The sequence below is a fragment of the Cryptomeria japonica genome, chromosome 7, assembly GCF_030272615.1.
Source record: "Cryptomeria japonica chromosome 7, Sugi_1.0, whole genome shotgun sequence".
Lineage (NCBI taxonomy): Eukaryota > Viridiplantae > Streptophyta > Pinopsida > Cupressales > Cupressaceae > Cryptomeria > Cryptomeria japonica.
The window spans coordinates 371,163,102-371,191,097 of NC_081411.1; the positions used below are offsets into that span (position 1 = coordinate 371,163,102).

The 27,996-nt window shown below is 33.9% G+C and overlaps 1 pseudogene; it reads left to right on the forward strand.

Annotated features, from left to right (window-relative positions):
* The first annotated feature begins 16,447 nt into the window (after nt 1-16,447).
* On the forward strand, nt 16,448-22,175 carry LOC131856776 (uncharacterized; annotated as a pseudogene).
* Nucleotides 22,176-27,996: the final 5,821 nt, after the last annotated feature.

Below are 27,996 nucleotides of genomic sequence, written 5' to 3' on the forward strand. Positions count from 1 at the left end.
TAAAAACAACATTAAAAAAATAAAATGGGCCCTCGATTTGTGAAATGTGACCCCACAGCCCGCCTTTTGCCTCGTGTTTAGGTTTGAGATAGGAATGGAATGCCCAAACCTTAGACCTTGACCTACCAATTCAAACTTGGATCAATGAAAGCATGAATATGGTCTTCTGCAATATTTTGCATGCCTGTTATTAGAGAATTTTTTCACAAAATTAAAACCCATTTCACATTATACTATGTAGATTTTGAATATGTAATTTTTTAAAATTTTTGATTATTTTCTCTATTTTTTATTTAATTTATACTGAATCTATCTAGGGGGTTGATCTTAGTTGGTTAAAGCACCGAGTTCTTACTGTGGAGACCCAAGTTCAACTCCCAAGAGGGACATCTTTGTGGAATTCTAAGTTGTGACTCTTGGTCTTCCAATTGTTGTATTTGTCACATTGTTTAAAGTGGATTTCTAAGTTGTGACCCTTGGTCTTCCAATTGTTGTTTCTAGTTTGGTGCTCGAAAGGAGCTTGTATTTGTGCAAGGAGATATTATTTGTAATAAGATTGCTCAAAGGGAGCTAGTATTTGTAATAAGTTTGTAATTGATACTGAATCTGGTGCATAAACTTGAAATATCACCTAATTTTGTTTATTTAATAACTTTTTTGTTTTAATGGTTTTTGAAAAAAAATTATGTCATCAATCTACACAAAATTGTTTTCTATTTAAAAATAAATTAAAAAATGATTAGTTTAGGTCAAATTATGTGAGTTGTACACATCAAGTTTTTAAAACGATAATTAGGGCCAATTAAAAATTAATAAAAACAAAATATTCAAAAAACAAAATAACAAAAAAATATTCTCATATATATTGAGTGTGTTACAAATAATTTCCCAAGATTGTTTGAAAAAAAAAATTATTTGTGTCAAAAAGTGTGTCATACACGTGCATGGTATGGTCCTAAAATAGGCATTTTTAAAAACTGTTTTTTAGAAATCCATTTTGAAAGTCAATTTATTTTATGTGGGTATTAAAATAAATTAAATATTTGGAAAGTAGACTCAAAGGGATATATTCTATATTACTATCTTTTTCCAAGATTCTATCTCTAAGTGCTTCAAATTCTTAGCTCAAGTGTGGAAAAATATGAAAATCAGGGAAAACACTTCCACTTTTTGGCCAAAAAGTTGACTCAGCTTCTTGCACTGACCCTCTCTTTGTTCTTTCTTTTTATCACCCATGTGATGTGCCCTCCTATGGGGGTGTGTGATTCTATACCTCTTCATCTAGGTATTGGCCCTTCTCCTTTGTGGGGCCTTCTTTTCTAGTGTGCACCAATTGCAAACCCTCTTGTATGTGATCTATTTGGCGAAAGTTGGGTTGTGTTGACCTATTAGTAATCCAGTTCCTTTTGAAGAATCTTTGTGTGGAAGGCCTCTATTTGGCCTATATGGGGCATTCTACTTACTTACAAGACTGTTGATCACCTTACGCATGGTGTGCACCCTATGAAAGGTTCATGGCTTTTGGACAGTAATCTCTCCTTTTTCCTATCTCAGATACACTTTGGTATAGTGTTGCATTCTATTACGTGTTAAGTTGTTCTACTAATATTTCCTCGTAGTGAGTTAACCTAATGCTTGGGGGTTTGTGGCTTGTATAGATAATGGTCGAGTCGCTAGCTTAGTCTTGGCGTTTCCTATGGTTTATGTTCCCAACTCTCACCGGAGGGATGCATTATTGGAATGCTATAGAGGTTTCTCCGTCTCTATGGATTTTTTTCACTTCTCTTTTGCTTGCCTGACTCGATATGCCAGTGTTTTTCTCCTCCCTCTCTTGTCATTGTAATTGGTTGGACGAAGAAGCTTCTTGAGGTTTTATGAGTTCATGCATCTTCTCTCTATTGGTGGGTGGGTAATACTTGTGATTGTGAGGCTTTCTTAGTGCACTATGTGCTCCAGGTTACGATTCGAGATTGGGTGTTTTTTGTTTGGCTGCCTACTATGGGTATGCCCTATTTTTAGTGGTGTAATTGCTTGGCTTATGTTCAATGTTGATGGTCCTATGGAGGGGTACTTTCATACTATAGCGGGTGGTGTCCTTTGGTGCTTCGGGTTTGTTCAAATGGGTAGCTTATTCCTTTCTTTTGTGAGTCTATCTCTCAGTCCTCCTTTCTTGTTTGGATTGGTTTCTGAATGTGTCTATTGCTCTATTCCTTTTGATGACCCTTAGAGGGGGGCCTTGAAGTTGCAATGCTCATAAAGGTTTTTTTTGATGTTGGGAATTTGTGGGGTGTTGTCTTGATTTTTCATGATGGTGATGTTTCCTTTGGTGGCAAAACGTTTTGGGATCTTTACTTCTCTGGTTTTTTTGCTAGGGCCTCTCCCTGGGTGCTCTTCTTTTCTGGGATATTGCTCCTAAGTTCTTATGTGATTAGATGGCTTATTGAGGTGCCTCTAATAATTTTTATCCTAGTCCATTTGAGTATGTTTTATGCTTTTGAGGAATGGCTAGGTGTTCCTCTAAGGTTACAGGATGACTTCTAAAACTCGTTGTTAGGTTTTAGTTTCCATGACTATTCTATCATTGTTAGGGTTTTTGTTTGGGTTAATGTTCAGGGTGCTCTTGAAAACCCCTATGTTCGAAGAATGAAATCTTGTTGAGGGTTTGAGACCCTTTTTCCTGTTAGTTGGGTGCTCTAGTCAAAAGCCCTATTTTTTTAAAAAAATGGTGTCCTTTTTTTTGGGGTGTTTGGTGGTCTCACTACTTGTGAGTTCCTCGTAGTTATATTAAGTGTATGGTCCCTCTCCCAGTTTTAATTAATCAGAATAAAATGGATGGATAAAGATTGTAGGAACATAGCATTTATTGATCTTATTTTATCTAATATATATTTACATCATATTGACATAACAATGATATCAAAGAAAATCTAAGAGGAGATTAGTTATTTATTTGGTTTATAGGCTTCAAGTGCTAAAATGTCCATGAATAAATAGAATTTTAGATTGAAGATGAAAGAGGGAGATAATATTGTTCAACATAGTATATTTTGTTACCTAAAATCAACTTGCAAGTGTAAACTCTACAGTCAATGATGATAATGCTAAAATAATCTTACTAAGTAGTACGTCTTCAAGTTTTGATCATATAATTTTTACATTAAACAAATAAATCCTAGATTGAAAATTGTGGTGTCATCTTTGATTGATGAAGAAAGTAGTGTTAAAAATAATAATTCAATTAATTAGAAAACTTCTTTGTTATTAAGAAGAAACCTAAAATTTCAACAATAATGCTATTATTTACAAAAAAAGTGGACATTTTTAAGCAAGTTGTATTCAATGGGCTAAAGATCTCATCATTGGTAAATTGAATAAGATAAAGCTATCACTAAAACTAATGGTGAAAAAAAATATTGTGATTTTGAAATGCATCCAAGAAAGATCGACCTCACCATGATATTGATGAGGGTTATGTTCTTTACAAATTATATCAAGGTCTAACGGAATATTGGAGGAAATTCCCCCATGACTCGCCCCACAAAATTGGTCCCTGATCCCTTGGATGGGGCCTCAAATGATACATGGGATGGTGGTACCATGCAGAATATTGCCAATGGTAAATTTGTCATCTCCGACAAACCTGGTGATGTTGAGGGGCCCAATAACAAGATTCCCTCTGTGGAATGAAACAAGAAATGGGCTTCTATTTTTGCAACTAAGCTTGAGGGTAAGGTCATTTCGCCGGTACAACATAAAGTTGACCAGGATTCTGGCACTTGCTCCATCTCTATCCCAGACTGTATTGTGGATCAGAATATGTCTCACATGAACTTAGTCTTGGTGGGTAAATTTGTTGGGCCATGCCCTAATATTGATGTTGTTAGATCCTGGGTCTCTAGGAAATCAAAAGGTAAGGGTCAAATTGATGTTGTGGCTATGGTTGGTGGTTTCTTCTCATTTTCATTCACCTGTGAAGAATATTTTCGCTCTATTTTGGCGGGAGGTCCTTAGATGCTAGGCAAAGCCTCGCTAGCCCTTAAAAAGTGGGAACCAGGTTTTAATCCCAAAGACTGGTCAAACTGCCAGGTTTACCCATGGAATTCCAGGGAGTAGAAATATTTGCAAGTATTGCAGCTTGTTTTGTTGAGCTAATCTCAGTCGACCCAATGACTACAGCTAAAAGATGTCTAGTTTATGCCAAACTATGTGTCAATGTTAAACAGTCTACAAATCTACCTTTCGAGATAGATCTTTTCTCTAAGTTGGGCAGATGGGTGCAGAAAGTGGAGTATGAATCCATCCCTTTTGCGTATTTCCATTGTAAAAAAGTGGGTCACTAGGCCAAGCATTGTTTGTCTGAGACAAAGAAGGAATGGAGAAAGAGGAATTATATGCCGCTCTTAGAGAAGACAAATGCCCTGCCCGCAGAGCCTCCTTTGAAATATTTTAGCAATGATTTGGATGGATCTATTACCTCTATTCCTACCCCAATTGTGGGGGATGGGGTTTTGCCTAGATCTAACTTCTCTTCAAAATTTCCTATTGTCCTTGACCCGAACCTCTTGCCCCTTGAGGAGAATATTGGGGAATCCCCTGCTGTGGATGCCCCTTGTGATGAAGAGATTATTATAAATACTATTGGATCTTCCCAGTATATTCCCATTCAACTAGTTGTTGATATGGATAACTCTATTGAAATGAAACCCCTAACCTCTCCCATGTTGGAATCATCCCTAGAGGACTCCACTCATTTTATTAAGGTCAAACCCAAAAACAGAAGGAGGAACTCCCCTATTAGCCAAAATACTCTAGTCTCAGGGGGGTCTTAACCAAAAATAGACAAAACGTAGACTATGGGTTAGACTCAAGGGGAGTGGGGAGACCACCCAATGCAGTTAGCAGAGATAGGCAGAGTTGGGTTTCCATTGCAGACGGAGCTCAGAGAACGTTACAAAAAATGGGGATGGCATCCCCTTCTCATGCTAAATGAAAGTCATCTTGTGGAATATAAGGGGTTTAAATCACCCCCACAAGCATGACCTTATATCCAATTTGGTTAGAGATCATAAGATAGATATACTACTTGTTCAAGAAACTAAAATGCCTAGTAGCAAAGTGGAAAAAATTAAATTGACAATTTTTAGAGATTGTGGTGTTCACTATGTGGATGCAGATGGTGCTTCAGGCGGTATCACCACTCTTTGGAATTCGAGACTACTATGTGGTAAGGTGGCTCTCTCTTCTCCTAATCACATTGCTACTAGATTCCTTAATCTTAAAGATGGATCCTCCTAGATTATTTCCAACATCTATGCTCCTAATAGGAGATCTTCTAGGAAAGCCCTCTGGTCTTCCATTTTCCATGCTATATCATTCTTCCCTAATGAGAAATGGGTTCTTCTAGGTGATTTCAACACCCCACTCTCAAATTTTGATAAATATGGGGGTATGCCTATCTCTATTGATAGTAGACATGATCAACTCTTTGAGCCTTTTGGATCTAGATCTTATTGGTGCTAAGTTCACCTGGTTCAACAGACACAGTGGGGAGGATCTCATTCAAGTTAAGCTAGATAGGGGCCTTGTCTCTCCTAATTGGATTTAGAATGCTTCCTGTAGACTCAATGCTTTGCTCCGTGTTGGATCAAACCACTTCCCTATTTGCCTTTTGGTGACTCCATTGTTTGGAAGAAAGGGGTACCCCTTTAGATTTGAGAAAATGTGGCTAATGGCCCCTGACATCCAAGATAAAATTATGGAGTGGTGGAATATTGATATCCAAGGTACAGACATGTTTCGTATAGCCAAGAAGCTATCTAATTTCAAGTCCAATATTCAACGTTGGAACAAGTCCTCTTTTGGCAATATCTTCAAAATCAAAGATAAACTCAAATTGGATCTTGAGGAGGTTCAAAAGCATACACAAGTTTTTGGGTTTGATAAAGATGTCTTGAACAAATAAATTGAGATTTTGACTAAATTACATGATATTATATCCATAGAGGAGGAATTCTAGAAATAGAGATCTAGAGCTTTATCGCTTAAACATGGTGACAAAAACACTAATTTCTTTCATATGATGACCCTTAAACACAAGGTTGCTAATGGAATAAATAAAATTCAGATTGGCTAGAGATGGGTTGATAAGCATGAAGAGATTTGCGAGGAAGCCATTAGTTTTTTCACTAATCTCCTTTCAGTGGATGATCCTCCTGACCCTCTAGCTCAAAATGAAATCTTGCAGAAGGTTCCCACCATTATCTCTCAGGCTATGAACTTGGAGCTTACTAGAATCCCTTCTCCTGATGAAGTTCACAATGCGGTCTTCTCTTTTGAAGGTAACAAAGTCCTTGGCTCTGATGGCTTCCCTTTGTTTTTCTTTCAGAATTTTTGGTAGGTTATTTTCTCTAATGTTGTCACTATGGCTCAAGAATTTTTTGGATCCCGCTCTCTCTTGAAGGTGTTGAATTCCACCTTCCTTGTCCTCATCCCCAAGAAATCTGATGCCTGCTCTTTTTCAATATTTTAGACCTATTAATCTTTGCAATTCTTTATATAAAATTTTTACCAAAATCCTAGTGCTCAGACTAAAGAATTTCATCCATTATTTAATCTCTAAGCATCAAAATGGGTTTGTTCCTAGGAGGTAGATCTCGGATTCTATTATTATGGTGCATGAGAATATCCACTCCCTATCTATCAATAAAAAACCTGTCTTTTTTTTTCTCAAATTGAACCTGTTGAAATCTTTTGATAGAGTCAACAGGAGTTTTCTTCTCCGAATCCTTAGGGCGTTTGGATTTGAGATAACTTAATCCAAATTATTGAACAATGTGTGTCCAGCCCCAAATTTAGTGTTTATTAATGGATCTGCATCTGGTTTCTTCTGCGCATCAAGGGGCATTAGATAGGGGGATCCTCTATCTCCTTTCCTTTTCATTTTGATGAGTGAATCTCTCAATAAAATTGTCCAGAGGGAAGTTAGAAAAGGCAATATAATGGGATTACGGCCCTCCTCTCAAGCCTCCTCATGCTCTCACCAACAATTTGTAGATGATACTTTGTTGATGGGGAAAGGCTCAGTTAAAGAAGCTAAGAATTAAAAAAAGACTTTGGATACTTATGAACAAGGTACTAGGAAAAATATTAGCTTGGCTAAAAACTCAATTTTTTTCTTTAACACCCCTGAACAAAGGAAAAAGAAGTTTGCCTCAATTCTAGGGTGTAAAGTTGGAATTTTGTGCGACTCTTATTTAGGTCTTCCCCTCCGCCATGGTCCAGCCCCAGACTCTTGGGCGAACCTTATTGATAAATTCCAGAATAAGCTGGCTGGGTGGAAAGGTGCTTTGTTAAGCCAAGTTGGTAAGCTCCAGTTGCTCAAAGATTCACTTCAGAGCCTCCCATTATGGTATGAGTTTATTCAAAATCCCAGCCAAAATTGTTCATCAACTAGAAAGAATACAACAACAAAAAAATTCAGGATGGGGACTGAATCTAAGAATAGATTACATCTTGTGGCTTGGAATTAGGTTTGCCTTCCCAAGTCCATGGGGGGACTGGACATTAGAAATATGAGAGATTTCCATAAAGCCCTAATGTCCAAGCAACTTTTGAGATGTCTTAAAGAGAATAATGAATGGATTGACATTTTCAAACATAAATACCACATTTTAGATATCCAAAACACTTTGGAATCTTATGCCCTCCCAATGATGTTTCTGATTTATGGAGCAACTTCTTTTGCTCCTCAAAAGTTATTTTGCATGGTTGTAGATGGGTGTTAGGGAATGGTGCTAAAATCAGGTTTTGGGATGATTGGTGGACTGATGATAGCCCTCTATCAGATTCTATTTAGGCTTCACCTTTCAAAGAATTATCTCAGAAAAATTGGCTCCTGGGTGGCTGATTATTTTAGAGATGGAGCCTAGTTGGATCTCAATTATGTGGATAATGCTTTGATACCTATGAAACCTTGGTTGAATTGTATACACATCCCCCGCTCTCATGTGGAGGGTGAAGTGTTCTGGAATTTCTCCTCTTTTGAAAAGCTCAAGGTTGCCAATGCTTATAAGTTCATCTCCAGAAACTTCCCCCCCCCTTCTGGGCGGGTATCTGGAATAAGCTCTTAATTCTGAAAATTAACATTTTTCTCTAGCTGTTTATGTAGGGTAAGATCTCTGTCATTGACAATCTTTGCAAAAGAGGTCTTCCTCTTACTAATAGATGTTTCCTTTGCAAAGAAGAGAATGAAAATGTTGGTCATCTTTTGCTTCACTACTCTTTTGTCAGGGATATCTGGAATTTCTTCCTTAATATCTGGAACACTAATTGGGTCTTCCTTGATTCAGTTCAAAGGATGTAGTTTGAATGGATGTGCTCCTTTAAAACTCAAACTTTGGGAGTTCTCTATAATTTGTCTCTTCCTCATATTGCATGGGGTATTTGGAAAGAAAGAAACAACAGAGTCTTTAGAGATTTGGAATCTTTTGCGCTTGTTGTGGCTACTAGAATTCAGATTTCTACCAAGGAGAATTTTCTGCAGTCCTGCCCCAATAGAAAGAATGACCATCCTCTCCCTACTCTCTAGGCAGAATGGGATACTATCAATCGGTGGAAAATTGATTGGAATATTGCAATTCCAATGCACAAAACAAAGCAGCGCAGACAAAATGTTATTTGGCATTCCCCCTATGGGATGGATCAAAATCAATGTGGATGGGGCGGCTAAAGGGAATCCTCAACCGGCCAGGTGTGGGGGAGTGGCTAGGAATCATACAGGTCTGCTAGTTTTTGTAGTGGTGCTCCCTCTGGGAACCCAGTCCAACCACTTTGCGAAGGTCAGCGCTGCCCACATTGGGTTACACATGGCTAAAAGAGAAGGCTTTAGAAAAGTTTGGCTGGAGTCTGACTCACTAAACACTCTCAATTATCTGAATGGGTGCACAGATCCTAGCAAGACGATTTCTAATCTAATCAAGGATTTCCAAGATATAATAAATAAGTTGGAAGAATTCAAAGTTTTGCATGTATTATGGGAAGGAGACAAAGCGACGGATCTACTGGCCAATATGGCGATGGGCTATGTGGCGGCTAAATGGTGGAGTAGTAGGGTTTCATTCCAAAAACACCTGTGCGATCTGGCTTGTGATGATCTCACACACTTGCGTTAATCAATGATCTTTAATCATGATTTGATTGAGTTGTTGGAAAAATGGCTCCTTTTTGTTTTCCCTAACTGAAGATCTAGAAACTTCCCTTGTACCTGGATTTTCTATCTAATTGTGTGGCCCATTTTTTTCTACTACTCGAAGACTTTTCTAGTGTGGCCCATTTCCTACGACTGTTTGGAGACTTCTCTAGTGTGGTCCATTTCCTACAACTATTCGGAGACTCCTCTAGTGTGGCCCATTTTCTGTTGTTTGGCGACCCAGATCATTATGGGTGGGGACAAGAACATGCAAGAACTATCTACTTTTGAGAAATGGAAGAAAAACAAGGAGGTGTGGCAGGGAATCATTGATGGGGGAATTGTCCCCTTCGTGTAAAGACTTCATGGCCCTTCTCCTCTACTAACAAAATCCTTTGTCAATGGGTGGAAGAAAGGGGTCCCGAGGGCTTATGGTGTTGATTACGAGCTGGATGAAACCCTAGTGGCGATGGCTACTAGTCTAGTGATGAATGGCATAAGGTTCTATAAAGATAGAAAAGTAGGGGAGGAGGACTTGGCAAATTTTTTCGACAAATACAAGGAGCGCTCAATAGTTAACAAAATGGCTGATGGTGGCTACAACAGGAAAGATCTTATGGCTCCCAAAGCAAACATGGTCGAGTTCATTATGAGGTATATTACACTCAATGACAGATATCCTAGTATCTTTTCCTACCATTTTACACATGGAAAAATCATTTCTATTCCTTTCTATCTAGCCTCCTCTTTAGAGAATAGTCTTGAAAAACATATGGAGAATCCAAATAATCATGTTCTTCATGAAGGTCTTATTGTGCTCATCATTGAGTACACTAAGACCCTTGAATTTGTTCCCTCTCTATCTAAGAAAGGCCAACATACTAATATTCAGGATGTCTCTGACTCAGAAATGGATTTGGAGGATAGTGGGGGTGTCATTCCTTTTGACGAACCAGATTATAAGCTAGTGGAAGAAGGTGAGATGATGGTCAGCCCTGGGATGTTTAGTAGTAAGAATCCCTCCAAATGGGTGGGCAACAAATATAAATCTACCAGCAAACTGATTTCTAAGGACGAGCCCCTTTCTAAAAAGAAGAAGCTTGCAGCTAAGGACTATGGTCTAAAGACTTCGAACCAAAAAATTAAACTAGACATTCCAATTAACATCCTGAAGGAAAAGAAAGGGACCATGTCTAAAGAAGAGGATAGTGGGTTACAGAGGAATAGTAATCTGACAAGCCTGGTTATGGAAGCGACTAGAAGCCAGGAGAGCTGATGGAAGTGGGTGGAGAGAGAAATTGATACCCTCAAAGTGGGGATAAAGGAGATTATTGATATCTTCACAGCCTCACCTGAGCCTAGCAAATCTGAGAAGCTCATGATTATGACCTAGAAGCTCTCCCAAGAAGTCGAACTGATGAAATGCATTCTCATTTTCCCAGAATTGAATAAAAAGCCACCCTCTTTTTCCAAAAATCCTCAAAGTCACCAAGAAATACATGCAAAACGAAAAAACATCCTTTTCCTTCTACATGAGAACTCAATTAGCAATTTCCCATGCGAACACAAAAATCACTTCACATCAACACGAAAGAAAAGGGTAACAAATATTAATTACCAATTCTCCAAATGACCAATAAAATTAAAATAAATAACTAAATTCATAAATAAAAAATAAATACAATAAAAATATAGTTCTAGAAAATAATATCAATATAATATAATAAACCTATAATGAATACATATATACAAACAAACAAGTGAAAGAGAATTGCAACATCACACCCTACTCATAAATGAGTGATGTGACATTGTCCCTTTCACCTCCACAATAATAAGACAACATAGCAATGACATAGCATCATCAAAAACATTATCACATCTAATATAAACATAAAATATAGGTTATCACATGGAAAAATATCATGATCAATAAATATAAGCCACATCACATGATAACGAATAAGCATAAATAACCAAACACAACCCTAACATCAACATAGCTTGAGTATACCATCATCCAACATAGAAACATAATGTATCAATGTCACCACAGAATATCTCAACATAAAAGAGTCTAAACAAGTCCATAAGTAACCTTAATATGTACCATAAAAGAGTTTGTCATGGAAGGGCACTACAATTAGTTATCCCATTCTAGGAATCCACATGTGGGAAAATAATATTAAATAATTATGTTCACAACCCACCTTTTTTCGATGTTAGTGGAACCCACCACCCCATATGAATATATTACTAAGAATAGTGAGAATAAATGTTTCAAAATATTTTTTCAATACACCCTAAGTGCCATAGGACAGTTTCCAAGGATATTGGAACCATGTAGTCTGACATAAGATTTACAAGGTAGATGACAGCTTAATTCTAACACTTTGTTCACTATTTTGCAACATTAAAAAGGTGGATATATATTAGTAAAATTACATAACACCTGGTAATTAAAAAGTAGACTCTTTAGTATAAGGTGTTTATTTTTTATAAATACTTTAGGATGCATCATATTAAATAAAAATAGAACAAAGAAAGGAACTTGTGTTATTTCATGTCATCATAACTTTTGATAAGTTTAGCAAGATTCTTGGTTTCACATGGATGGAATGATTTCAAGTAATCTCTTCTATTGGAAACATAAGTATGTGTTATCATTGATGTCAAATTTGTTGTCATGGGAGATTGGTTGCAATTTGCATGGTGTTGTTGTCATCGATTTCACACTTGTATATATTGATGAAAAAGGTGAAGAGGAAGTTGTAGTTGCTCGATTGTATGGCCGAAAAATGAGTGTCCAAATGTTGTTATGATGTATGGTGGTGATATTGAGTTATTATGTGGTGTTTCAAAAGGTGATAGTAGTGGAAGTTGAAATATGTAAGAAAGAGTATTTAAAGTCTTTATGGGAGAATGTTTCATATTCCTCCACTTTTTCTACTGATGTCTTTCGGTTTTAGATTTAATGTCTATGTTGTATGGATGTTGCACTATAATGTTTTCAAGTCCTTGATTGTTTAGATGTTAAAGTTAGTTGTTACAATTTGTTGGCAATGAGGTTGTATGTCAAGACTACTTTGGAGAATGCTATGCAGTGCTTCGTAGTGTTGGTCCAAGTGTTGTGGCTTGGAGGACATGTTCATATTGTTCATGTAGTGTTCTATTTCATTATTCAAGTGTTAGTATGCTCCACAAGAGAAGTTATGTTATTACGTTATTTGATCTAATCTATTGTGTTTGTCTTTGGTTGACTCAATTTGTTTATCTTATTTGGATCATACTCTTTTGGTCTAGATATGCATTGGAGATTGATTTAAAGTGTTGTTATCAGTCTCATCATGGTGTATGGAGATCCACATTGAGTAATTTGCATTGAAATTTTTTTGGGGGTCAACTAGTTAACATACTTTATTGTTTATCTACACGTTACCTCATAAAACCTAATGCTAACCCTATATGAACTAGAATCCAAACCTTAAACAAAAATTAAGCCATAACACTAAACTAATTTGAAACCTAACCATAACCATAAATGTAAACTAAATGATAAAATAATTTGGATCTTTTATAGATGTGTGTGTACACTATTATCACATATAATGTCTCCATTAAAAATTCAATTAATCTAATCTCACATTTGAACTCTTATCAATATTAACATAAAAAATATTCTGGTTTACAAAGGTTTTCCTCTAGAAAGATATATTTTAACCTATAAGGTCAAGTTTTTGATGGAAATTAAATTTAGTTGAATAATAATTATTGTTTAAAAAAGTATTACAAAAGCTACGCAGGGGAGATATACGCAATGAAAAGCTATACTGCATTCAACAAAAAGAAATGTATATTAAAACAACAAATGCTTATATATCACATGACAGCTTTCAAACAACATAGCCCTAGTATATTTGGAAAAAAGTCGAGCCAAATGGGAATATAATTATGCGTAGGTCCACTTCGTCTCTTGCATGATTGCCTCCTTTTCCTGTTATCTTAAAATAAAGTTATTTTTATTATGGTTATAAAAAGGAGATACCCTTTTTATGATTATAGATTAATATTTCTTTTAGTTTTAATTTTATTTATATATGTTAAATACCTCCCAATGATACTAATCTATATTGACATATATAGATTACTTAAAACAAAAAAGATATTAATCTAAAAAAGAGAAGCACATAAATTTTTTATTATAATCATAATTAAAAAATTAAAAAACACAAGACAAATTAACCTATAATCATAAAAAAGAGTTACTCACTTATAAAGAAGGTATCTCCTTTTTATGATTATAGACAATTATAAGTTAGTCTATCTTATACATACATACATTTATGTATGTGTATATGTATGTGTGTACACACAGACATAACTAAAAGACATATAATCATAAAAAGGAGATACCTCCTTTTAATGATTATAGGTTAATATCTCGTTTAATTTTCTTTTTCTTTTTAAATTTATATATGTTAGATACCTCTTCTTATGATTATAGGTAAGGATATTTTTTGTTTTGCTTTTTCTTTTATCTAAGTTATATACGTTAGTTTCTCCTTGTACACGCACATAACTTTATGTTTAAGTTAATATGCTTCTCTTTTCTAGATTCATGTTTATGATATTAAGATAAAGTTATTTTTATTATGGTTATAAAAAGGAGATACCCCTTTTATGATTATAGGTTAATATTTCTTTTTATTTTATTTTTTATTTTTGTATTTATATATGTTAAATACCTCTCAATGATACTAATCTATATTGACATATATAGATTACCTAAAACAAACAACATATTAATCTAAAAAAGAGGTATCTAAAGTATATAAAGATAAAAACAAAAAGAAAATCAAAAGAGTTACTTATAAAGAAGGTATCTCCTTTTTATTATTATAGACAATTATAAATTAGTATGTCATATATATATATATATATATATATATATAAAAAGTCATAAAAAGGCAATAATTTCTTTTTATGATTATAAGTTAATATCTCTTTTAATTTTTCTTTTTATTTGTATATTTATATATGTTAAATACCTCTCAATGATACTAATCAATATTGACATATATAGATTACCTAAAACAAAAAAGATATTAATCTAAAAAAGAGAGGCACACAATTTTTTTATTATAATCATAATTAAAAAAAAACCACAAAACAAATTAACCTATAATCATAAAAAAGAGGAATCTAAAGTAAATAAAGATAAAAACAAAAAGAAAATCAAAAGAGTTACTCACTTATAAAGAAGGTATCTCCTTTTTATGATTATAGACAATTATAAATTAGTATTGTCTTTTACACACATATATATAAAGTTACCTCCTTTTTATGATTATAGGTTAATATCTCTTTTAATTTTGTTTTTGCTTTTATATTTATATATCTTAGATACCTTCTTTTTAAGATTATAGGTTAATATCTCTTTTTATTTTTTATTTTTTTTATATTTATATATGTTAGATACCTTCTTCTTATGATTATAGGTAAGTATATGTTTTGGTTTTCTTTTTGTTTTTTATTGAAGTTATATACGTGAGTTTGTTCTTATACACACATAACTTTATGTTTAAGTTAATATGCTTCTCTTTTTCAGATTCATGTTTGTGATATTAAGATAAAGTTATTTTTACTATGGTTATAAAAAGGAGAAACCCTTTTTATGATTATAGGTTAATATTTCTTTTAATTTTTTTTTTGTTTTAATATTTATATATGTTAAATACCTCTCAATGATAATAGGTAAGCATATCTTTTGGTTTTGTTTTTGTTTTTACCTAAGTTATATACCTTAGTTTCTCCTTTTGCACACACATATAACCTTATGTTTAGGTTAATATGCAACTCTTTTTCAATCATGTTTATAGTGTTAAGATAAATTAATTTTTATATGGTAAAATTATTAACAAATTTGTATTTATTATATATGTTTTTGGATTAGATTGTGTAGAATTTTTCTCGATTAAATTTGTATTTAATGGTTTCTGTGACTTTTTAGGTTAATATATGTCTATATAGATTAGCATCTCTTTTTTAGGCACATATATATAGATTAGTATCCCAATTTTTATAGGTTAGTGTCTCTTTTGGTTTTCTCTTTGTTCTTATATATATATAATTTTATTGTTTTATATGCTTCTCTTTTCTAGGTTATTATCTCATCTTATGTTTTCATCTTTATGTCTATTTATTTGATTTTATATTTATTGTCATCGTTATGTCTTGAGTGTTCTCATGTTTAACTTCATTTTTTTCATTTTTTTTAATTTTAATTTTTAATTGTTTTTTTTCTAATCTTTTCCCTCATCCCAACTCTCCTCTCTCCTTTATATCTACTTTTACAATCCTATTACACATTTTCCTCTTCTTGATGAAAGACTACTATGATTGAAAAAATTAAAAAACATATACAATTTAAATCAAAACTCATACACTTAGTCTAATAAACTGTGAATTGTGAAATATTAATGCCAACTAATCATAATTTCAAACAGTGAATTGTGAAATATTAATGCCAACTAATCATAATTCAAATTGCAAGCTCAAAACTTGAAAAACAGTTACGGTCAAACAAATGACCGTTAGAAATCACTGCTCCCCCATGACATATGTACACCCAAGTATATTCAGAACTTTCAGTTGTAATCAAGGTTCACGTAATCTTTACGCAACGTGGAAGTGACCCACAGTAAATTACTCACATTAAAAATGCTCTATATATGCTGTGGATAAGAAACTCTTGATCAGAGTTCTGGTGTTGGTTGTGATCATGGCTGCAATCAGTACACAGTTGACCTTTCCCAAAGGAAATTCCCAAGATAGCAATGCAGAACACAGGAACTCTACAGTGGTTTATAAGGATCCCCACTAGCTAGTTGAAGACAGGATTGAGGATTTGCTTTCAAGGATGACTTTGGCTGAGAAAATTGGGCAGATGACCCAAATTGAGAGAGTAGTGGCTACCCCTGCAATTATAAGGGACCTTGGAATAGGTATGAATGTTTTTAGTCTTGTGGCTTAGGATTATTTTGATCCAACTGGGTTGCATTTTTCTAAAAAGGTTTCTGAATTGGTTATTTTAGATTGCAACAGGGTAATGAATTGAGTAATATAGCTTGAAATGGGGAGTTATACTATGTTATTAGATTGTAGGAATTATGGTATTGTAGCTTGGGATAAGCATCAATTGGGTTTCACTGCTACATTTGTTTTCTGGGATTTATACGGTGTTGTTGGATTGTCGGAATTATGGCATTCTGGCTTGGAATGGTTATGAATAGGGTATTATACTCCATTTTTCAGGGTTCACGGATTAAGGTATATTGTGATTTTGGATGAGCATTTTCTGGGTATCATTCTGCGTCTTTTCAGGGTTTGGGGATTAAGGTATTGAAGATTGGGATAAGTATGAATTGAGTATTATGTTACATTTTAAATATGTTTTGGGTAATAAGGTATTTCTGAACAGGGTATGATGCTGCATTTTTCAGGGGTTAAGGTATGATGTATTTTAGCTTGCGATATTTATGGAGTGGCTTCATTTTTGAGGGTTTTAGGATTTAGGAAATTTGGCTTGGTATAATTACGATTTAGGTATCGTACTGCATTATTTTTCTCATAGCATAGCTGGGATGAAGTATCAACTAGATACTATACTGCATTTTTTTTTTCAGAGTTTAAATATAGCTTGGAAGAGATATAAATTACGTACTATTCTGCTGTTCTTTTGAAGGTTATAGGCTTCGGGCATTACAGATTGGGACTTAATCCAAGAAATCGAAGGTACAACTTTTTGGGTATTGTATATTTTATGCGGTTTCTGCTAAATAAATTGGATTGTACACTGCATTCTTTCAGGGTTTACGATAAGTATAAACTAGGTATGATAGTGCATTTTGTTTTGGATGTCTTTTCTTTGAATTTTCTTGGCATTTTACTAGCATACGGAGTAGAACGGTTGTACACTTGTAGTAATCCAAGACATTTAAGGTCAGTTTTTTTGATATATTAAATTGCATTAGTTTAAGGATAATTCCTGGTTTGGGGTTTTAGATATCGTAGCTTGGGATGAGCAGGAACTGGATATATATATATATATATATTCACTGTGTAGGTTTCAAAAAGTTGTAGATTGTGGTATGGATTGGTTGTACTGTATAATCTTTTTGGGCATAGCTTGAAATGTATATGGATAGGTTAATATACTGCATTTTATATCAGAATTTAGGGTAAGGTTTTAAGGGAAGCTTCAGGATCTATTTTTATGGAGTGGGAGGTCTCATAAAATCAAAAAAAAATATGTTGCAGGAATGTTTTCCTGAAAAATAGCAGTCCCTACTTTTTAGGACTGAATATTTCAGCAGGTGAAATTGGGATGGGGCAAGAAATTGCCCAACCAGCTTTGGAAATTCTTTGCCACTTGTTAGTTAGCTAATATTTTAGATTCCCAAATTCTTTTAAGAAGCCCTCTCCATGGAACCTTACCTTAGTGTGAAGGGTAGGCATTATGGTGAATTAATTTTTCTATTTAAGGTTTAAAGGCTTCTAGCTTGGGATAAGTGTGTACTGGATGTTATTCTGCAGTTCGCTGAATGTTTTTTTGGAAAAAAAGATGGTTCTATCATTTGTGCATTTGAAGGTACGTCTTTGACACTTGTATACTGCATTTGTATTGGGTTTTTTCAATGAATTATGCATGTGTTACACTATTGAGATTGATCGAACATAAGGATTGTATTAATTTTGAGCTGGCGAGTGGTTTAAATGCTAAAATTGGGCACCCAAGTTGAAAGTTCAGTTGAAGAGAAATTATCCCATGTCAAAAGATTAATTTTTCTATTCTGTATTTGTTCATTGGGTATTTGAATTTTTTATGGATTTTTGGAGATAGCTGGATCATGATATGTTTGAATGGAGTTTTGTTTATACATCATATTTTAAGGATGTGTTGTATTGGGCAAAAGTGGCTCATACCAATTTTGAAAGAATGTTGTACTATTGTGTTGTTACCTCAAGGATGTTGTGTGTTGTGGCTAAGGAGAGTCATGATAGTTTTGAATGACTGCTATGGGACCATGTTCGTATCAGATTTTTTTTTATGACATCATTATTCATTGATGTAGAAATTTGAATCTCAAGGGTTCTTTGTATACCGCAGATTTTTATGGATGTATTGCATTATGGTTAAAATCTAGATGGGTCATCATGATTTTGGAAGTATTGATATTTTCCCATGTTAATACAAGTTATTTATAATGTTTTTTATTATTTAAATGGTAATTTGGATCTCACGTATTTTACAGATTATTTCTCAGATCCTGAGAATTAGTAGCACAACCGTATGTTTCCAATGCCTGCAAAATATTTACAAAACTCAGGATCTAACTCTCCTACCCATTCTATCTCTCCCATTACACATCTCCAAATTAATATCTCTTCCTTTCCTCACAAAGACACTGTGTCCTAATAGAATACTAACTCTTGATCTTTAGTAATCATGCAACAATTGTCTCCCACTATTTTGTGCCACTACTAACTATTCTAAACATAGAAAATACTATTAGACTAGTCTCCTAAATCTAGGGGATAGGTTTGATCATGCCTCTTAAAACATAAAAGTTAGTTTGCATCATTCTCTCCTTCTTTTAAAATTTTGAATCTCTTGGTTTAAGCTTATTTGCATGAGAATCATCCTTTTGACCATCCCTTTTTACTTGAAGAATCAAGCCATGGTGTTCCCTTCCACCAAATTAAAAATTTTCTTAAATCATCACTTTTTGACTTGAAAAATCAAGCCATGGTGTTCCCTTCGACCAAATTAAAAATTTTCTTAAATCATCACTTTTGTTTTCTTTTGCTTCCAGCCACTTGTTGGAATATAGATCCTCCTCCTTTGTCAATTTATCTTCTTCTTTTTGCAGCTCCTTGAAGGCTTAGGAGTTCTCCTCCACTGAAAATCATCATTATTTTTCACAACATTTGTATCACCTGCACATAAATCATTTAAAACAGAAATAAAGTTAAAGGAATAAAAATCTCCCACTGGTGCCTTCTCCTCCTCTGTGTTCTGCCATTTAGGCATGCTTCCTTTTTTATATTTCGTGAGATGGTCTTCTTGTCTTACATTAGTGTGATGTTGTTCACAGTACAAATTCTTTTAGACATTGTCCCTTATACCATAACTGTACTTATCTTTACTCTCAGCCTCAATCATCCTTGTTCCTTCCTCTATTTGAATTACCACCTCTTTTGCTGGTTGCTTTGCTTACTCTATTCAATTTCTCTTCTGTTTTTAAAGTTGATTGATAGCTTCATCTACAGAATTCACCTTGAGTAAGGTTAACTCATTTTGTAGCTAGAATCTAAATCTATTAATATACCTGGCCATAGTATGCTCATTGTCTTCTTGCAAATTAGTTCAACTTCATTGATTCTTCAGTGTAGGTAGATATGGAGGACTCCTCCTATTTGAAGTTCTGAAATTCTATAAAAAGCTTTTGCTGGTAATCTGAAGGCATGAAACTAGTCTTTAAATGCTTCAATATCTTTGGCCAAAACTTAATTTTCACCTTCTTAATATCTTTGGCCAAAACTTAATTTTCACCTTTCATTGACTCCTAGTGTTTTGAAGATTCTCCCACCATAGAGTTGCATGACCTCATCTTTGAAGCTGCAATCTTCACCTTTTGTGGATCAGCTTCCTCAATCCCTTCCATATCATAGTACTTTTCTAAGTCTTGAATCCAATCCAAGAACACCTCAAGATTTACTTCACCTTTAAAAGTAGGAACGTCAACCTTGACTCTAGCTCCTTGTTTTTTTATGGCTATTCTAAGCCTCCTAAATTTGGGGGATCGGTTTGATCATGCCTCCTAAATCACAGGAGTTCATTTGCATCACAATCTATGATTTATTTGGTTTGATAAGATTTGTTGGATGTCTAGTAGTTCTTGCTAGCTTCAATGTATTAGTTCTTTAATTTTCCTTTAAAATACTTGGTGCATGTCAATATTGTATTTTGTAGGTATATTGTTATAGGAATATCATTATAGTTTACTAAGATTTCTTGATGCCTTTTTATAACTTTAAAGTATAATTGAAAGCGAAATTGCCTTCTATAGTCAAGAGTCTTTGGATGTATGACATTTAGAACTTTGAATTTTAATGTATAACTAAAGGCAAAATTGACTTCTGCAGTCAAAGTCTTTGAGTTTATAGTATTGTCTGGTTTTCTTATACTGCAATCACAATAATTCAACACGTTTGTAGTCAAGAGTCTTTAGATGTATGGAATTTAGAACTTTGAAGTTTAATGTATAACTGAAGGCAAAATTGACCTCTGCAGTCAAATTCTTTGAGTTTATAGTACTGTCTGGTTTTCTTATACGGCAATCACAATAATTGAACATGTATGTCGTGATCCATGATGGGGAAGGTGTTATGAATGTAACAGTGAAGATACTGAAGTAGTTCTAAAAATGGCAGAAATCATTGAAGGGGTATAGGGCTCTCCTCCTGAAGAACATCATAATGGCTATCCATATGTGGGGGGACGGTATGCTAGCTTTGTTACCATTTTTCATTTATTTTGAAAACTCTTGGGAATGTTTTTTCTAGTCATGATTTTCTTGTGTTCAAATGTTCAATTTCAGACTGAATGTTGTAGCTTGTGCCAAGCATTTTGTTGGAGATGGTGGAACAGAGGGAGGAGTCAATGAACACAATACTCTGGCAACCTACGATGATCTTTTCTAGATTCACATGCGTCCATACCTGTACTCCTTGGCAAAGGGTGTGTCAACTATCATGGCTTCTTACTCTAGCTGGAATGGAGAAAAAATGCATGCAAACCAACACCTTCTAACTAGGATTTTGAAAGATGAACATGGATTCAAAGTAAGTAAATATGACAAATAGAGTGATTCATTTTATTTATTTTCTGTAATAATAATTTTATTACAGAGGAAGAACTCTAATCAGAACACTACTTCCATTGGATTTCCAAAGCTTACCGATTTTTTTTCTTCTGATTAATACACGGAGTAGGGCCATTTAAGAAACATGTCTTTTCTATTACAAGAAAATCATGAAATACGTTCCCAGACAATACGCAAGAAATCTTGAGCTGATAATTGGCTTGATCGTTTTGAGTACAAGGATTTATCATTTCAGATTGGGAAGGAATAGATAGGATCACCTCACCACCAGGCTCAAACTACTCATACAATGTTTCTTCTTCGATCAATGCAGGAATGGACATGGTGATTTTAAATGATTAATCATATTTCCATACCACTATATTGGTTTTCTTTCTAGTCAGTAATTTATTTTATCTAATCTTGAAACTATGTAGGTGATGGTCCCTTTCAAGTTCAAAAATTACATTAGTAACCTTACAAAATTAGTCAATTCAGGCCAGATTTCTATGAGCATAATAGATGATTCAATTAGGAGGATTCTCAGGGTCAAGTTCATTGCTGGCTTGTTTGAACATCCCAAAACAAACAGATCATTGTTGGGCATGGTTGGAAATCCTGTGAGTAAAATGAAATCCACTTGCATTGCATGTATTTTTCACTTTGAGGACATTGTATTATAGTGTTGACAAGAAGCAACTGGATTTCATTTTGATTTTTAATAAATTTTTGGATTGGTTCAAGCTCAGAGAGAAATAGCCAGAGAGGCGGTTCACAAGTCACTGGTTCTCTTGAAGAATGGAAACAAGGGTGAGAAAGCATTATTACCTTTAAACAAGAAACCCCAGAAGATACTAGTAGCAGGCAGTCATGCAAACAATCTGGGATATCAGTATGGTGGATGGACAATAAACTAGGCAGGCAGCAGTGGATCCACGACTGTAGGTAAAAAATTGATAACCCAAAAGGCTTGTGTATCTGCCTATATCATACTTAATAGTTTTGAGTCAATGTCATCTGCCTATCTCATACTTAAGAAGATTAATTCAGATGACTATTGAGATAGATTCTTTCTTGGAGTAGAAGATAGCTGGTTTAAATGGGTCTAAGCAAGAGTTCACAATCTCAAATTCCTCATTGTACCTTTAGATCAACTGCTTTAATTTCTTATCTTGAGCTAATTCTCTCTCCAAGATGATCTGCCCCCTATTATTTTTTTATGTATATGATAATGTTGAAGCCTTTTCAGTTTAAGAACCAATTCTCAAGTAAAATTTGTCTCTTTTTTCACAGGAACCACTATTGTGGTAGGGATCTAGGGTGCTGATGGTGATTGTGGACCTAAATTGGGTCTAGTACTATCTAGGTTATGGATCAACTTAATGTAACATGTTGTTAGGACTTCTCGATGTGCTTACGAGATGACTTATGGATTGGATGATATTTGTTTGGTCTCAGGCCGCCATGTTTTATAATTATGTAATCGGTTTTATTATCTAGTGGCCGACCTAATTGTTTAAAGTCGAGGGTTTGTATATATATGTGTAAGATCTCTTTGTAGATCATGTAAGGGATAAGGTAATGCAAGTGAATAATGTAATAATCATTCATGCAAAGGATTTGGTCGATCATAGGTGATCGAGTTGGGTTTATGCAAGAGGTTTAAGACCTCCGGTATTGAGCTTAACCAGAACTTTATCCAAGCATAAAAGATGTTATTATTGCAGTTCATTCTTTCTTTCAGATTGTAGTTTGAATTTTTATGTAGTCAGTGAGACTCCTTTTTGTAATGAGCAATGTGATCTAGGCTGTTGGCCTTCCTGCAAGTATTATTTGATTGTCGGTAGGCTTCCTACTATAGTTTTTCCCTTTACCAGGTTTTCCATGTACAAATCTTGGTGTCATGTGGATGGTAACTATTCTCTAATTGTTGGTTGTGCTTAATTGGTATATCTACTATTTTGGTAATTGGTTTATGTATTCCGGTATTGATCTTATGTGTTTGGGTATTAAAGTTTTAATTTTTTAAGATTTTGGCAATCTGGTGACAATTGATTCACCTACCCCCCTCTTAGTTGTCCTCTGGTTATTTGAACTGTCTAACACCACTCACATTCTCATGAAATAAATTATCCAAATTAGCCTCCATAGATTTGGTAACTAAACATTAGGAAGCCTTAATTTGACAACTTCTTCTTAGATAAATATTATAGGTAGGACTAATGGTAGTAAAACTCATGCACAAAGGAGGGAAATTTGAATTTGAATTTGCAAATTATGATTAAGCAATACTATTTTTTGTGAAAATGATTGATTAAATAATTAGTTACGAAATTTGAATTAGGGTTTTTGTAAATTTTACAATTTAAAATTAGGGTTTTTGTAAATTCAGCCACTAAATTTATGTAATTCAATTTAAAATTGAGATCTAGGAAGGAAATTTTGAATTTTAAATTAAATCATCAATTTTGAAATAATAAATCCAAATGAGACAATGCACAAGCTCAATTTTAGGATGAAATTTTAGGGTTTTTGTGAATTTAACCTATAAATTTTTAAAGTTTAATGAAAAATTAAACTTGCAAATGTAAATTTGAATTTGATATATGAAAACCACTAATTTTTGGACTTAGGTACCATTATATTAAAAGAGGGAAGTAAACCCAATGGATCTAGCCACAAATCAACAAGGATAAGGACTAAGAATTCTATTGGATTTACTAGGTTTGAATTGTATTGAACTCTTTTTCAAGTTGACTTATAAAAATGTTGAAAGTAGGGTAAATGGGTTGGAATTGATGTAAAAAATGCATAAATGGTAAGATATAGTCATAAGATTGAGCCACGAATGAGGATCTAGGAAATGTAAATATATCTGGATCTGTTCCTAGAAGGAGATCTTTATTTGTCATGTCCATAGAAGGAGATCTTTATTTGTCATGTCCATACTGATGGTCGCTCTAGTCCTCCACATTTTTTGCACTCTAATGGGGGATTGATTTGACACTGTAAATAAACCTAATTTTGATAATTGTAGGTTCGTACCTGTTCCTATGAAAAAAAGAAAAGAGAAATAGGTTGGGAATAGGGGTTTAACTTAGGTTAAACCCTATTTTTTAAATTAACCATGAATTAGAAAGAAATATGGTGGAATTGCAGTAATGGAAATGTTCTCTTTTGGAGGGAGATGTTGAATAATGATTGAAATACAAAGTGTATACCTCCTTGTGAAGTTTTGTTTGTCTCCATGAATAATTAGGGTTTCATGATGTCCTCAATAACAAATAACATGAATGTCAACTCTAATGCATGAATCTTGACCTTATCTCTACTCTAATGCTTGAAAGAAGACTAATTATGTTCACACTTTAAATTGGATGCTCGATTCCTTAAATTGATTGATCAATATTTTGTTGAATTCCAATTGTATATCCAAATGGGAGGGGTAGACCACCTTTTATACTTGCCTATCTAAAAACAACTTAGTTTTTTTACATGAGCCAATATGGGGTCAGGATGAGGACTAGGGTGCTTACACCCTGATCTTGACCAATCAGGCACTAGAATATAAGGGGAGATGAAGTGCAGGGTCAAAAATATGGCAAATATGCATGGTATGAGAAGAATTCAATCTTTGTTCAGGCCTCAGCACACAAATAAATATAATTTAGGATGCTGCACCTTTTTATCTATAGGATTAGTTAAAGGAAATTTAGGCATAGTATAACCATTTTCTACTGCCATCCAAACATAAAAAATATAGATTTCCATTATAATGCTCGAAAATCCATAATTTGTGCCATCAAACAAAGGTACCTTATTTGATGATGAAACTTCTAGGTTACTCATGTGTTCTATTAACATAACCTGCTTAGACTAATTAAGTCTCTAAACAATCTAAGAGATAGATCACACAAAGAAACCAATGCACAAGGGACTATGTGGAAACCCGAGATGGGAAGACCACAATGAGAAATGTTGCTAGGATCTACTATCCTCATCCAACCTCATATTTAAAAAATTTACAAACTTTTAGGGCACTAGCCCAAGGAATCAGCAAATACCCTATGAGAGCACCAACTCCCTACAAAAATATCAACATAACAAACTGAGCACCAACTTAGCATTCTTAAGACATTAACCAAAAGAATGTTACAAATATATCATTCCAAATTTGAAAATTTTTAGTTAGCACTATTAGAATTATATATTGAAACATTAAATACTGATTACTATTTCCTTTGAAATGTTTTGATTAGATTTACAAATCACTCTGGTATTATCTTCTAAACAAACTTCAATAAAAAAACTATCAATAATCTTCTGAAATGATGTTTACAAATTTAGAAATATTCATCAAATAACTTACAATATGCTTCTTTTATTTGAATTACAATTCTATTCAAAACTCTAAAGCGTTCACCACAAAATGATCATATACTTGTATTCATAGCACTTCGTCAGGTTAGTTACAACTTTTCTAACCAACTTGGAAGATCATTTTCTATATCATATGCACTAACTCTTTTTGATCAATTATTTTCTAGTTGTAAACTCAACTGTCAATTGGATGGCTAGAAGATGGTTAGAAACTACTTTAATTGTCAAGACAGCTATGCTGTGTAGTAGTTATAACTAATGCCAACTTTATAAACTATAAACATAAGCAATAATAAAGTTCACCATGTTTTGATATAAACCTATCATCTAATCAAAATATATTGAAGCTAAGGATAGACATAATTTCTATTGTTTATTCAATTTATATTTTTTATCACCATTCATCATTAATATCATTCTAAAACTACAAGTACTTGTATCAACATAACTCATCCTCCTGAAATATGAGACTAAAAATAAGAAAATCTTAAGAGATTTCAACACCAAATAATATGTAGTCTAGAATACAATTTGAAACAACCAGTGATAAAAGAAAAGAATATTTATGAGGTTGGTGACTATCAAATCTATGAGGAATTCTTATTCTACTATCTATAGGAAATTCCATCTCTACATATCTCCTTTCAATGTCAATGACAAATACAAATATGTTTGTTTGTTTCACAATGTCTAATGCCATTTGCGAAATATGATAGAGGAAAAGCCCCTAAAACGAATAATAATACCAATTACACTAATGTACCCTATGATTGTACTATCAACCATATCATTAAATTGGAAAAAAATGTGTCTAACAAAATCATAAAAGGCAAAGCCCCAGAATGCAATGTGATTATTGACGAGGTAAAGTTACTTTACAAGGTGCTACATCCAAAAACTAAAATGACCTTTAGACCAATTGAGAAAAAAATCTACTCTTATTTTGATCCTTGACCTCTTCCGTATTTGATGTTTGCACAAAGCCATTTTGGATAAATCTTACAAGAGACATTTGTCCCTACCAATCTAAATGTGGACCAGTTTCAAGCCATGGTGGGACACCATTCTACCTCTCATTTCCTTACATTCACCAGATAATATAACACATCTCTACAACAACCACAAAATGCACCACTTCATATTGAATTTTTCCTCCATAAACACTAGATAAAATAAGTCATCATAGATGGAGAATCTCAACACTGCCACTTTGAAAGTTATCATAACACTGGGATTATTTGAAAATGCTATAGATTCTAGAAAAATCACTATAAAAGCATATGATGATGAACACCCCTGAAAAGAGAAAATCATTCCACCTCTCCAAATTGGGCTACTAACAAAGGATGTGGTATGCCAATTCTTTGATGTTGATCTCACATACAATATACTTTTCGGACAACCTTGGATACTTGCAATGAATGTACTGCCTTCAACATGCCATCAATGTATCAAGTTACCACACAATAGAACATAAGTCATGGTTAAAGGTGATCCAAACCCATACATGTATTGCAATAATATTTGACCAAGACCTATAACAATAGTTACTATAAATTGGGAGGCTAATCCATCTTTAGCTTATATTGATCTAGAACCACTAAAAGCTTTCACTTGAACTATAAAAAAAAGGCATCATCAAACAATTACAACCGAAGTTAGTACCAAAGAAATAGAGGACAAAGGGACTTGGTTTTCCACCATTAAGGTTACATGATCTTGACTCTCAAGAGAAATTACAAATTATTTATCCTACTTCCACCAATGATCAAAATAAGGAAAGACAGTATTCTACAAATTCAAATGAATGGGAATGGGGTTCCAATAAATTATCCAGTAATTATGACATTGCAGAAACCTTCATAGAACTTTGGAGAGGGTATCAAACATTTTAGTCACAAAAAATATTAAAATAAAAACAAATGATGGGTTTTTTTTCTGAAAACCGCACCAGGATGGTTTCTGACCCCAAAAACTAAAAAGAAAGGAAGCATATGATGGTGAAACCCTCCCTACATTGTAGAATTTAAAAGAATATTTTTTTCTTTTCTCTAAGCTTTGAATTGAAGAGTCGATTTATTCTAAATAATATTGACAAGTGAGTCCTAATAGAAAAACTAATATGATTTCTGATCAACAACCTAAATGAATCAAAGCTGGAAATGTCTTGTTTTTAAACTCCCAAGAATATTTTAACCTTCATAAATGACAATATAAAACAAAAGCCACCCACCCCGCTCTCAATTTCTTCTATTGCTTGCCCAACATAAGAAGAGAGCACAAGCACATATGATCACCAGCTGAATCTTTGCCACACTTCTACAGCTTACACCTGTTGTACAGAAGTTAATGCTTCGAATGCCGCTTTTTTTATTTCGTGTATATGACAAACGCGCTTATAAAATTCCAACCGAATTACTTCATGCATTATCATTATTACTCTGTAAAGTCTAAACCTCTCAAGGAATTAAAAGAGACAGAAATATATAAAACAATCTGAAT